At 42.7% G+C, this 14,309-nt stretch overlaps 1 protein-coding gene across 1 annotated transcript in view; it reads left to right on the forward strand.

Annotated features, from left to right (window-relative positions):
• The window catches only part of LOC126259596 (RNA-binding protein Raly-like), a 418,128-nt gene that overhangs the window by 359,379 nt on the left and 44,440 nt on the right, over positions 1 to 14,309 (forward strand). The gene's annotated exons all lie outside the window — the stretch shown is intronic.

The following is a 14,309-nucleotide window of genomic DNA, read 5'->3' on the forward strand; positions in this document are numbered from 1 at the left end:
GAATGTGACGTGTCAGAGAAAGGTATCGTGGGGTTCTGGGATGAGTGTCCTACAGCTATGAAGCGAATGGTATCCAAAATTGTGGCGTATACAAAGGGCATTACATGTTTAGATCCAGAAGTGACATTTAATCCCGAAATCGTAAAGAGACCATACCATTGACACACCTCACTGTCTTACATTGCTTTGGTGCTCACAAGGTTGATGCTCGTAAGTTGCAAAATCGTTTAGAGATTAGGAGAGTGAAATCCATGACTGGGATCGTGATATCGGCAATCAATTCCGGACTGTGGTCTTTGGGCATAAGAGCTCTAGTGAAAATTTGAAGAGCTGTATCAAGCTTGCTTGCATTCTCTTTCACGTCGGGACCAACCTTGAAACAGGTTTCTCAGGCAATTCCATTTAAATATTTGACAGAAATCTCACTCATAGCCCCTACATCGTTCACAGTACCGTGAAGATCGCTGGAGGTATCGGGTCTGTACCATGAAGCAGTTAATAGCTTCCGAAATGCATGTGGCAGATACAGTGAAACAGTAACAGAAAAAAAGGGCAGCTGAGAAGTCCTCATTAGCAAATAAGAGAAAGAAGAAAGAGAGTGTAGAAAAGCTAATACATCTACAAAGTAAGAAAACAAACTCATGGAAAGTGCTTGTAGTATGCGGCCCACTCGTCTAATATATGATGCTGAGGAAGCTTTCTTGGATCGCTAGACAACAATTCAAGCAAATAAATGGAGTTTGTTACAGTAAATTAAATTGACAATACTTTGCGTATTCACAAAGGTAGGTCGCAAGCAAATGGTGACATGCAAATAATCAATGTCCGTCGGTGTATAGGATTTCAATGCAAGCAAAAGAATACAGATCATGTCACTGCTGTAGCGTTTGTATGACGGCTGAGCTTCCACTGCGGCCGCTCCTGTCTTAGTGTCGTCCTAGTCAGCGTACTATTGGCCGACGTCGTCTCACAGCCCTGTCTGACGTAACTTTCCAGGCCGACGTGCCGGCACTTGATGTCACGCCGGAACAGTGCTGACAGAGGGGTTTCTCAGATTGAGGAAGCAGTTCTATCACAAAAAGCTGTCTGCTCGTGTCTCCTCTTAATCTTCATTTTTACCACACTAGTCCTTCCATAATCGTTGTGTTCAAATTGTATTTTAATTTTATTCTTGATCTCTTTGTGAAAAATGCAATCTCTTATTGAAGTAGATAATGCTTCGTTTTAAGTATTATTTTTCTATATACGAGGGCAGTTCAATAAGTAATGCAACACATTTTTTTTCTCGGCCAATTTTGGTTGAAAAAACCGGAAATTTCTTGTGGGATATTTTCAAACATTCCCGCTTCGTCTCGTATAGTTTCATTGACTTCCGACAGGTGGCAGCCCTGTACGGAGCTGTTAAAATGGCGTCTGTAACGGATGTGCATTGCAAACAACAGGCAGTGATCGAGTTTCTTTTGGCGGAAAACCAGGGCATCTCAGATATTCATAGGCGCTTGCAGAATGTCTACGGTGATCTGGCAGTGGACAAAAGCACGGTGAGTAGTTGGGCAAAGCGTGTGTCATCATCGCCGCAAGGTCAAGCAAGACTGTCTGATCTCCCGCGTGCGGGCCGGCCGTGCACAGCTGTGACTCCTGCGTGCGAACACACTCGTTCGAGATGATCGACGGATCACCATCAAACAACTCAGTGCTCAACTTGACATCTCTGTTGGTAGTGCTGTCACAATTGTTCACCAGTTGGGATATTCAAAGGTTTGTTCCCGCTGGGTCCCTCGTTGTCTAACCGAACACCATAAAGAGCAAAGGAGAACCATCTGTGCGGAATTGCTTGCTCGTCATGTGGCTGAGGGTGACAATTTCTTGTCAAATATTGTTACAGGCGATGAAACATGGGTTCATCACTTCGAACCTGAAACAAAACGGCAATCAATGGAGTGGCGCCACACCCACTCCCCTACCAAGAAAAAGTTTAAAGCCATACCCTCAGCCGGTAAAGTCATGGTTACAGTCTTCTGGGACGCTGAAGGGGTTATTCTGTTCGATGTCCTTCCCCATGGTCAAACGATCAACTCTGAAGTGTATTGTGCTACTCTTCAGAAATTGAAGAAACGACTTCAGCGTGTTCGTAGGCACAAAAATCAGAACGAACTTCTCCTTCTTCATGACAACGCAAGACCTCACACAAGTCTTCGCACCCGTGAGGAGCTCACAAAACTTCAGTGAACTGTTCTTCCTCATGCACCCTACAGCCCCGATCTCGCACCGTCGGATTTCCATATGTTTGGCCCAATGAAGGACGCAATCCGTGGGACGCACTACGCGGATGATGAAGAAGTTATTGATGCAGTACGACGTTGGCTCCGACATCGACCAGTGGAATGGTACCGTGCAGGCATACAGGCCCTCATTTCAAGGTGGCGTAAGGCCGTAGCATTGAATGGAGATTACGTTGAAAAATAGTGTTGTGTAGCTAAAAGATTGGGGAATAACCTGGTGTATTTCAATGCTGAATAAAACAACCCCTGTTTCAGAAAAAAAATGTGTTGCATTACTTATTGAACTGCCCTCGTATTTGCAAAAGTTATAAAAATTTCAAAATTCTATAGAGACTAAGCACAATACGCCCATACAAGAATACAAAAGTTGTCCTGGACAGCCCGGAAACTTACTAGCTTAAAAATGTATCTTGAGTCACAATATAAACCTGTTGCGACCTCAGAATATGGGCATTGAACCAAGAAAGCTGTAGATCAGTGTGAGCGTCCCGTTTCAAGCCAGTCTTAATCATAATTCGTAGACCCTCATGTATACGATTACGGATCTAAAACGATCCTGCCTTCATAGTATCAGAGCTGAGTAGTCAACAGATTTGCAGTGAGGGGGTACGTAGTTCCAGGAGCGCGTAAAATATTTGTGGAGAGTAGCCTCCGTAACAGCCAGCCGATCAAACTACTTAAATTTATTAACTGTAGGGAGTCAGATCTTGTTAACATCAACAGACGAATAAAAGCCATGGTAATATGACGTCAGAAGTCCACATGCAGAAAGACGGAGTACTAACAAAATAGAAAATAGTGTGCTCATTTGAGAGGAAAAGTGGGAATCACGAAGGAACCTAAAGATTGTGGAATAATTGGGGACTGCTATAAAGGACTGCGGCAGTGGGTTATACCTGCCTGATGTTGAGACAATAACTGTTAATGCAACGACAACGCGACTTACTTTAAAACAAAAGAGAGTCTGAAATTGGTAACGAACAGCTGAACATCAACTACGAAATACAGTTTCAGACAGATGATCCGCTTGTCATAAATTGCGGAATATGGTCGCTGTAAACAGAAAATAGAGCAGAGAGGTGAGTAGCTGAAAAAGGTTGAGGAAAGGTAAATATTGGCATGTAAAATCATGTATTTGTTTCGCAAGTCGTAGGTTGGTGAGCACCAAACTAGTATAAATTACTTTCGTAGTAACTCGTACTGCTTTAGTGTGGACTACTTTAGTAAATTACTTCCATAGTAATGTACTCTTTTAGTAACTGTTTTGGAGCTCAGTGTCTATGTTTTTCTTTAGTTCTAACTAAAGTCGTAACGCCTTTTTACTAAAGAAGTAAGCCATTTCTGCGCACTGCTGGCGCGCGCGTTACCTTTCCTGTCAGAAAATATTGATTGTCGGCAGATATTTTTGAACGACCTTTTGACAATAAAATCATTTATGTTAGAAAGGATTGTTAAAATTTAAAGAAGGTAAATGCTTTTGTATTAATGATGAGGTCGGTGTGTTACGAAAAAGGAAAATGTTATTAGAGAACGAATCTGTTGGTGAATCTTCAGCCCCGCCGTCTACAGCGGGTGAGTGACACGTGTTAATTTAAGTGGCACCAAATGCATTTTTTGCAGCCTGAGATACGAGCTAACAGCGACATTTTTAGGTAGCCAAGGGCGGTTTTAAAGGATGATTGGAAAAAAATGCGTGTTGAATACAATACAGAAGCTCTTACAAAAAGATCATAGGGCAGCTTAAAGGACATGAAAGCGAAAGCAAAGAAAATTAAAACTAAATGTTATCGAGAAGAATTACAAACTGGTGATGAAGTAGCTGAGACGTAGCTAGACGATTGAAGTCAAATTGTTGTTGATACGATCCCACAAGTTTTCGAGGGTATAGCTGGAATTAACTACAGTGACACAACTGAAGATCAAACTGCTGAAGATCAAACTGCTGAAGATCAAATTTTATCCGGTAGTCATGAACCTCGGCTTGCATTCTCTAGTGGGATATTACAAGATGATGTGACCACGAAACGACGCAGAAAACATGCGGTTGTAGTTAATAACAGGGAAGTGTTACGAAAAGCAGACAAGCTTAATTAATTAAAAATGAGTTTAATACGAGAGAAATTGTATCTGAAACTGTTGTTAATTCAAAGCAGGGAAGAATCATGAAAGAAGAGCATAACATTAAATTCAAGCTACGAATAAGCCTAGGAACGAAATGGACCCAAATGTTCAGGTTTCGATTCTTCAGGCAGTGTGCTGGATAAATTAGCTTTTGTAAATGAATATGAATGTTTTATATGCAAAAAACATATTTTATTTCCTTTATGTCTTTTTCCAATGATTAATACATCTTGTTGGCAGCAATGTTTCTTCCTTTTCCTGCACTTCTGTCGCACGTGCAAGTTCCATTATCCTCCAGCCACCTAGTTTTGTCCCTCTTCATAATTTGATATCTTAACATAGTCTCATCCTCTGCTCTTGTGAGAGTTCCCCAAATTCATAAACGGGGGATTCGCTCAGTAGCCCGAGGCAAACTCCGTCCACGGCTACCTGGATTTGATCTGGTAATTAGCAACCAAGGCTTAAACGCCGAACAAAAGGATGACTTACCTGAAATCTTATTATTTCGGTGCAGTCAACGTACTGAGAAAGAGAAAGCCGCAAACAATTCCACAGTATCATGACCACGCAAAGATGTTCGCCTGTTAAGTTATCAGTGTCTGCTGAAACTATAAGTAGAAGTATTCCAGAAATCGACGCCCCATTACAAAACGCGGATATGGAAGCATTCCCGGGTGGTTACAGTGTGGGTAGATGAGAATCATCATTCACTGCACTTTGAATAAGTCCTCACCAGAAGGGGCTGAAATTTGTCATTATTTGTTTCACGGTATCCGGAGTTAACCTCAAGAGTGGGCATAGAAATATCGTAATCGGATCGTGGAATAATTGAAACCAGGGATACAGTCAGATTAATCACGTTTTCTGTTGCATTACGTCTTTGGCTGCCACAGAATACGCTTTCTTCGACTTGCGTTGCGGGACTACGCAGGATCATGGACTCAGTATTTATACTAAGGCTTCAATTCATTTTGACCCCTCTCCGAGAACTGTGGTAAGGCTGCCGAGTATGTTCATGTTAGTGCCGCCCATTTTAATCCCTCGTGCTGCTAACCCCCTCTTTGGACATGACATTTCTTTACAGCAGTGGCTCCAAGGCATGGGATAATTAGCCCCGTAAGGGGCAAAATGAAAGTTTCTAAAGGTGAAAACAAAAATGGTGTGCTTGTGTTTCTCATAAAACTACATTCTTTAAAAGTGATTACTATTATCAATATTTCATTCGACAATCTATTGATGATATAACTTATCAATAATTACTTTTTACCCAATTACTAGCATTAATACGTGACACTATGCGTTGGAGGTCCTAGGTTCCTCACGTGGGTCCACCACTACACACGTACTTTGTGCTTCGTACAATACGTCGGTAATGGTAAAAGTTGAATATTTAGGCAACAAACGCTTAATGTCTCATGAAAATTTCTCCTCATTGTAGATAATTCCTGCAATAGACCGGAATTTGCTTGATTACCCACTTGGTAACAGACAAATGAACTAATTAACAGCACAACACAACGGTAACTACATAACGGCTGCTGCAATGCTGTAAATAGTGTTATTATTGTTACCGTGGTCGGACAAAGCATTACCACTTCGAAGTCCTCCAGGTTTTGCCAGTTCAGAAGGAAGGAGTCTAGCAATTAAGTGATTTACAAACAGTAAATATAATTCCCCCAGCCGGCCGCAGTGGCCGTGCGGTTAAAGGCGCTGCAGTCTGGAACCGCAAGACCGCTACGGTCGCAGGTTCGAATCCTGCCTCGGGCATGGATGTTTGTGATGTCCTTAGGTTAGTTAGGTTTAACTAGTTCTAAGTTCTAGGGGACTAATGACCTCAGCAGTTGAGTCCCATAGTGCTCAGAGCCATTTGAACCATTTTTTATAATTCCCCCGTTTGAAATTGATTTTAAATGAGGGTGCAGGTTGGGAGTGAAGCTCCGCTAGGGAAAGGAGTAATGTAGGGGAAGTAGGTGTAGTGCAGTGGAAGCGCCTTGTAACAAATGTCTCCCCTCACTATGCATAGTTAGCTTTCTTATCTGAGAACGAGTCGTAGGCAGTACTGCCAATGCACAGGGAATTGTTGCGGAACCGGCCGGAGTGGCCGAGCGGTTCTAGGCGCTACAGTCTGGAACCGCGCGATCGCTACGGTCGCAGGTTCGAATCCTGCCTCGGGCATGGATGTGTGTGGTGTCCTTAGGTTAGTCAAGTTTAAGTAGTTCTAAGTTGTAGGGGACTGATGACCTCAGAAGTTAAGTTCCATAGTGCTCAGAGCCATTTGAACCACCAATTGCTGCGGAATGTAGAAGTAGATTATTGACTGCGACAGCATTGAAAATCAAGGCGAGGAACAGAATGGATTTGGAACTTGATTTATTATGTGCACTGTGTGGGAACAAGTAAATATAAAAAAATGTTGTTATATATAAGCCAATGTTGGAATGTTTATCAAAGGTTGGGAATCAGTGCTCTATAGCGTACTTGTCAATGTCAGACATCTACAACGGGTTTTAGCTGGTCGAATAAGAAATTCAGATATTATTCTCTCCTTCTAATCAATGAATATCTGCTGTGTGGGATCCCAGGCTGGCAGTGTGACCTCACGAAACAGCACATTCTCAAGATTCATTACCTGCATGCGGACTTTGATGCCATGTACTTGGAATAGCGCTCGCTTTTTACGTTATTTTACCTTATTGGTGAATCATCTCTCGTGTTTGATTGCTATGCATGTCGTCATGAGAAATAACGAGTAGACAGTACTAATGACCAGTCATTTAAATATAGTATTATATATTGCTCTCTGTTGGCAGAGCTATGTACTGGTTCTTTCTGCTGCTGTGTGCATTTATTATACCCGCAAATTATTACATCTACAGTTATACGACAGAGAAAACAGTTACGCAAAACATTCTGACAGAGTGAAACCTTGTGCGCTTTTGAATATATTTGGTCTCAGAGTGCCTGAGAATGGTTCGCCAGATTTCCAATTTTCATGAAGTAGACTACGGTGAAATTCTGAACGGGTATTACGGAAGGTGCTTTCACATTCCATAAGCCGCCCTTTCCGTCGTAAATGAAATTTGTTTACGTTTGTAGGCTGCCGACAGCGCAAGAATACAAAAAGACTACACCTCCGGTCGGCGGCGTGTGGCCGTCCTCGATAAAATGGAAACGGGATTCGCCATCATAATGCGCGAGCTCCTCCCCGGAGATTTATACTCGGCCCGAGACTCGATCAATTTGATTTAAGTGCGGGAGATATCCGTGAACGCCCTGTATCGGATTCGCGGGAAGCTCCGAGGAATTACCGCGCCAGATTGACGTCCCTCTGCCGATACGTCGCCTGCGGCCGCGGACACAGAAATCGTTTCCATAGAGAACTCGCCTCCACACACATTTCCCGTGCCAGTGCTTCGCCTTAAATCTATTCCGACCTACGCTTTCCGAGGCTGTAGAATTTAAGTCCGGCTCTGTGTTCATGAAACATTTCATTCTCTTTAAAAGTTTCTTCGTTAAGGGTCCTCATTTCAGTCTATATTTGTTTATAAAAGTGTATAAAAATTCTTCCTAAACAGATTCAAACGATGTTTTAACCTTGCGTATCGGTCGCACTTAGCACTGCATGACGGTGTCCCGTTGTTTCTTCATAATGCTTAGAGTTCTTAGATTCAGTTTTTGGGGAACGTTGTCTTAAGAGGTAATACTTACTCGAGTGTTTTAGACATACTAGAAAAAACAGCACCAAATTCTTTTTTATCGACGCTAACGCGCGCTTTCCCCATTCGTCGATTGTTATCATTGAGCACTTATTTTCCTGGTCTCGTATTTGGCACTTCAACAAAAAATTTTTCACGTTACCGAATACGGTAAGATTCGCTTTTAAATATGCTGCGTTCTTGTGTAGAATGTTTGTTCTGCCTAGTACTCACTTAAGAATTGTACTTATTTTAGAGAGGAGACTAATGAATGCTGTTCGTTGTCTTTTTTTATAGTGCCAGGAGTGAAGGGGTGCGGCTAGAGTAGAGTGTTCTGCATGGAACGTTTTTCAGTCTTTCACCTTTTGCCAGATCTGTAATAGAATATCAGTACGTTCTCTCGTTCAGATTTGATATGATAGCATTCCCTTTATGTGTGCATTTGTCGTTATCCGAAATTACAAAAACTGCTCTCGAAAAGTAAGGTTTTCCAAACGTGAGAAACTATTCCAAGGTACAACATCGTCTTCTACCTAGGAACAAATATTCTATTCAAATTTAAAAGTGTTGCAAATCGAGAAAATATTATCAGTACTGTATTTAGAGGAGTACATGTTACATTATTACCCTTCTCCACACCAGTAATCAGTAAGTGAATTGAAATTAAGAAGTAGTACGAGGGTCGGTCAAAAAGTAATGCCTCCCATTTTTTTTCTACTTAAAGAAATTAAGTTAAGTGAAAAATTTGAATTTGGCACCATTCCTCAAACCTTCTTCTGCAATCCACTGCAGTAGTAACTTTCTGTGTCAACAGGTGGCAGCACAGCAGAAGTTTGTAAGATGGCCGACATCGATGTTCGTTTGAGACAGCGTTGTGTGATTGAATTCTTGAATGCAGAAGGTGAAACGCCCATACGCATTCATGAAAGACTGAAGAAGGTGTATGGTGTTGTGACAGTGGATGTCAGCACTGTTAGACGATGGGTTCGTCGTTGTAAGGAAGCTGAAGGGCAAACACCGTTGACTGACGAAAAGCGGAGCGGCAGGCCGGTGAGTGCAGTGACTCCACACAACATTCAGCAAGTTGATGACATCATTCGTGGTGACCGTCGGGTGACTGCAGATGAAGTGTGTCGCATTATTTCTCTTAGTAAAGGCAGTGTGATCACGATTATTAAACAATTGGGGTACTCAAAAGTTTGTGCACGGTGGGTTCCAAGAATGTTAACCGATCAGAATAAAGAGGCAAGGAAAACAATAGCCTCCCAACACTTGCAGCGCTTCCGTTTGGAGGGAGATGAGTTTCTGAAAAAAATTGTGACCGGGGACGAAACATGGGTGCATTTTTTTGAACCCGAATCAAAGAGGCAGTCAATGGAGTGGCGTCACACAAGCTCGCCGAGGAAGAAAAAATTCAAAACTGTGCGATCGGCAGGGAAAGTTATGGCAACAGTTTTCTGGGATACAGAGGGTGTGATTCTGGTTGATTTTTTGGAGCAGGGATGCACAATAAATTCTGTTCAATACGTCACAACCCTCAAAAAACTTAAAGCACGTCTTCAGCGAGTTCGCCCAACAAAATCAATGGCAGATGTTCTTCTTTTGCATGACAATGCAAGACCACACACCAGTCGTCACACCTCTGACGAGATTGTCAAAATTGGATGGGAAGTTTTGCCTCATCCCCCATACAGCCCTGACCTGGCACCATCAGACTTCCATCTGTTCGGGCCACTAAAAGAAGCTCATCGTGGGATTCATTTTGAAGATGAGGAGGCCGTCAAAACATCCGTGCGTCAATGGCTTAGGAAGCAGAGCTGTGATTTTTACCGTGCTGGGATACATGCCCTTGTTCAAAGATGGACCAAAACTGTAGAGATGGGCGGAGATTACATTGAAAAATGACAAAATGATCCTCAATGTTGTGGTTTTCAACCTATGTAATTGCATTTAAATTTCCTGACAATTAAACGTAGAAAAAAAATAGGAGGCATTACTTTTTGACTGACCGTATTATTAAAAACCAGTTACAAGTTATAAACATTATTAAAAAGAAGCTATCGGTAGTTAACACAAATTTTGTTGACACTTTGCACTCAGTTCATTTGCAAATACCACGTGGTCCCTGGTAAAAATACCTTCCGTTTCAAGATACAAGATATTGCACGACTGGCGAAGTAGAGCTTCAATGTCCACACGTTATGTAACCAGTTTTAAAAATAATCAGAATTTTACTCCTCATAAGAATCTGTAAATGAAGAAGTAGGAATATCCTCCAAATGGCTGTAATACGCGAGTATTGTAAAGCACCAAAAACATGTAAAACTTGAAGTATTTATAAACGCTGCACAAAAAACAATTTCATGTCTCACAACAACAAAGACAGTAGAAAATGCCGGAACCTACTAATGGCAGTCTCTAGTGCGCTGTCCTTGATGTGCATCCAAAATCGATCGCTGGGTGGACATATCTGCAGGTGCAACACCCATCTCTACTTCATCTAAGAATGGAAGAAAAAACAAAGTGTATTAGGAACGGGCTCGTTTGGTTTAAGGAGAGGGAAGTGCATTCGAGAAGCCGTTTTAGCACGGCGGCTAACAATTAGTAAAAGGATACTTTTAGGTAAAAGAAGGAAGTCGTAGATTTTAAGAGGACTTCTGATAATGAGGAATGAAATAGAGTGATTATAAATATGTAACAGTTTTGGCGACCACACATTACAGCTTGTGTTAGCATTAACAATGAAATGCATATTACTTGCGTTACATCTTATTTAAGATACTTCAGAATAAATCATTTGTCTACAACTTAATATTACTCTCAATTTGTCGTATAAGGAAGCAACCACTAGCCTACTGCCGAAAGCAGAACTTCGCGGTTTAGCACACCTGGAACACAGTGTATTGCAAATAATAGCCTCACCCTGATCCTTTTTCCCAGAATGCAGCATCGAGGAGAGACTGAGTAAGCGACTGGAACAGTAGCAGAGAGTTGCTGCTAGATCAAACGGCGAGACCGTAATGTAAAGCGTTCTTGCGTATCCCTGTGGGTACACTGTCGCACTTGACTCGTTTTTACAAGGGTTGGAACTTAAATAATGGCAACTATTTTTCACAAGCGATATAAAAGAGTTACATGTTTGCGCCTTTTACTTTCCTTCAAAGTAGTCACCAGCGTTGTGTAGAACCCGTTGCCAGCGATGTGGAAGGCGTAGTATACAGTTAGCAGAGCCTGTTCTGCTGATGGTGCGAATGGAGCGGTCTACTGCCTATCGAATCTCTGTAACAGTTCTCAAGCGAATTCCACGAAGTGGCTCCATCTTCTGAATCAAATCAAAGTCACAAGGACTTTAAGTTCGTGGAGTATGGTGGATGGTACAGTATTTCCCAGTCCCATCGACCGATCAGACCAGCCACAGCTTGCGCTGTATGCGCCCACTCATTGTCGTGCAAAATGATGGGTGGGTTGCCCAGAAAGTGTCTCCGCTCCTTTCGCAAAGCTGGTCGCAGGTGATGCTCCAAAAACGAACATAAATACTGTGCATTGGCGGTCTGCAGTGGAGGAACGTAATGCGTTATGATAACACCATCACAGTCGTACACGAGAGACACCATAACTTTCACCATACTGGGGGTCTGATGCATGTCCGACTTTCGCGGCGACCCATCATGACACCATTCGTTGGATTGGCGTTTCAGTTTTGGCCTCTACGATGTGGCCTATGTCTCATCCAGTGTTACGATAAGGCGTAGGAAAGCCTCTCCGTCGCGCTCATAGCGCTCCAATGGCGTATGAGCAGCGTCGTAACGCATCCATTTCTGCATTTCCGTGAAGCCATGCGGAACCCATCGTGATGCAATTTTTCGCATGCCCAGGTGTTCCTTCAGGATGCGAAGCGCAGTCGTATACACTAATCTGGTTTCGTGGGCGAGCTCACGAATCGTATGTTGTCAATCACTTTCCTCTAACGCGGCAACAGCATGCACCTCTTCAGAGACGCTAGGACGACCTGCCCGATGCATTTCTGCCACAGTTTGCCGACCTTCGTTGAAGGCTTTTACTTAACGTGCCGCCGGTTGGTGTGGCCGAGCGGTTCTAAGCGCTTCAGTCTGGAACTGCGTGACGGCTACGGTCGCAGGTTCGAATCCTGCCTCGGGCATGGATGTGTGTGATGTCCTTAGGTTAGTTAGGTTTAAGTAGTTCTAAGTTATAGAGGACTGATGACCTCAGATGTTACGTCCCATAGTGCTCAGAGCCATTTGAACCATTTGAACCTCTATCTTCTATGGCTTGTCTGTAGTAATCAATTCAAATGTGTCCTTTATTTTTGAATCGTTCGGTATTTATTCTTTGACATTTGAAATTTATCATATTTTTGAAAATGCTTTTATTGATTTACATGTTCTCCAACATAACGACTACAATGCTTATACCATAATCAACTGTAATAAAATGCACACAAAAGGTAACTCTGTTCGTTTCGTTTTCACGACCAAACCGCTGAACCAATTTCAATGACATTTAGTCTGGAGAGTAGGCTTAACCACGAGGAAGAAAAGATACTACTTTAGAGCGTGCCACGCCGTCTTTTGTTGGCGCAGTTCGAAGGGGGCGTCGATGTAGTACGCTACATTTAGCCGAACAAGTAGACACGTGAGAGCAGCTGACTTGATTGATGCGAGCGTAGCCGTGGGTAGCTGCCAGTTATGATTATGTAGTTTGTATACTTGAGTGTTCTGCACCTTCAGCGCGTAAGATTGAAAGAAAGGGTGTCACGAAATTATAATGGATGCCATAGGAATTCAGATACTCAAGATTACGAAGAGGTCACTGGTATCAGCATGTGCATTGGCTATTACAAATATTGACACGAGCAGTAAAAAGCTCAGCTCTGTTTCTAAGAAGCATATTTCTGAAAGTTGCTGAACTCACTCAATGAACGCATTTCACTGACACTTGCTCGAATCTATATGAAGCGTACACTTTCTTTTTTTCGCCTGACACTGCGGTTCGTAAGAATTTCTACTACAGGTTTGCGCCTCCTAAACTGACCAATAATGAAAGTCGCCTCATTAGGTGTTGTCAGTGTTTCTTATTAAGTCCCCCTGAGACCGATTACAGACTTACGAACAATACGCCGTAAGATGAACTTTCCTGTGATACTCAGTTGGGAAGATGCTTCCTCTACAGTCGGTTTTGTGATGTCCTTCCGCTTTACGTTACTTCGCTACCGTACTCCTGGAAAGTTACTGTCCGCAGTAAAAATTCACAATCGTTAATCAAAGAAAAATGAATTTCTGTCACTCTAAGCGAACACCTACTGTTACGTAGACTGTCTCTCCGCTGTAATTCAGATAAGCATATTTCTGCAACATCTTCGTTCGCAGACTTGCACATGCTAAGTATTCCGCGCGGCGTGGTACTGCATCCGCTGCACGTCTTTTGTCCAACCCGCTCAACAGTGAACAACTACCAAAGTACTGTCTGCTTCATTCCTTCCACAGTACTTTCTTTCCTGCATTTTGTCCTTCATCCTGGCTAAAATCTTTTAACGGATTGATTAAAGTTTTATGATAGTATGCACACTTCCTACTGAGAAATTTATGGTAAGTGAGTAATACTTATAAGATACGCAACCATTTCGTAAATACTATTACAATTCTCAGGTGAAAATGTAGTCTGTTGGTAAACGTTAATGTTATCAGTCATAGACAGGTTTGCATGAAACTTCCTGGCAGATTAAAGCTGTGTGCCAGACCGAGACTCGAACTCGGGACCTTTGCCTTTCGCGGGCAAGTGCTCTACCAACTGAACGACCCAAGCACGACTCATGCCCCGTCCTCACAGCTTTACTTCTGCCAGTACCTCGTCTCCTACCTTCTAAAATTTACAGAAGCTCTCCTGCGAACCTTTCAGAATTAGCACTCCTGAAAGAAAGGATATTGCCGAGACATGGCTTAGCCACAGCCTAGGGGATGTTTCCAGAATGATATATCATTTTGGAAACATCCCCTAGGCTGTGCAGAGCAAGGCTTGCATTCTGGAAACATCCCCTAGGCTGTGGCTAAGCCATTGCTCGGCAATATCCTTTCTCTCAGGAGTGCTAGTTCTGCAAGGTTCGCAGGAGAGCTTCTGTAAAGTTTGGAAGGTAGGAGACGAGGTACTGGCAGAAGTAGAGCTGTGAGGACGGGGCGTGAGTCGTACTTGGGTA

The sequence above is a fragment of the Schistocerca nitens genome, chromosome 5 (assembly GCF_023898315.1).
Source record: "Schistocerca nitens isolate TAMUIC-IGC-003100 chromosome 5, iqSchNite1.1, whole genome shotgun sequence".
In the NCBI taxonomy this organism is placed as follows: Eukaryota; Metazoa; Arthropoda; class Insecta; order Orthoptera; family Acrididae; genus Schistocerca; species Schistocerca nitens.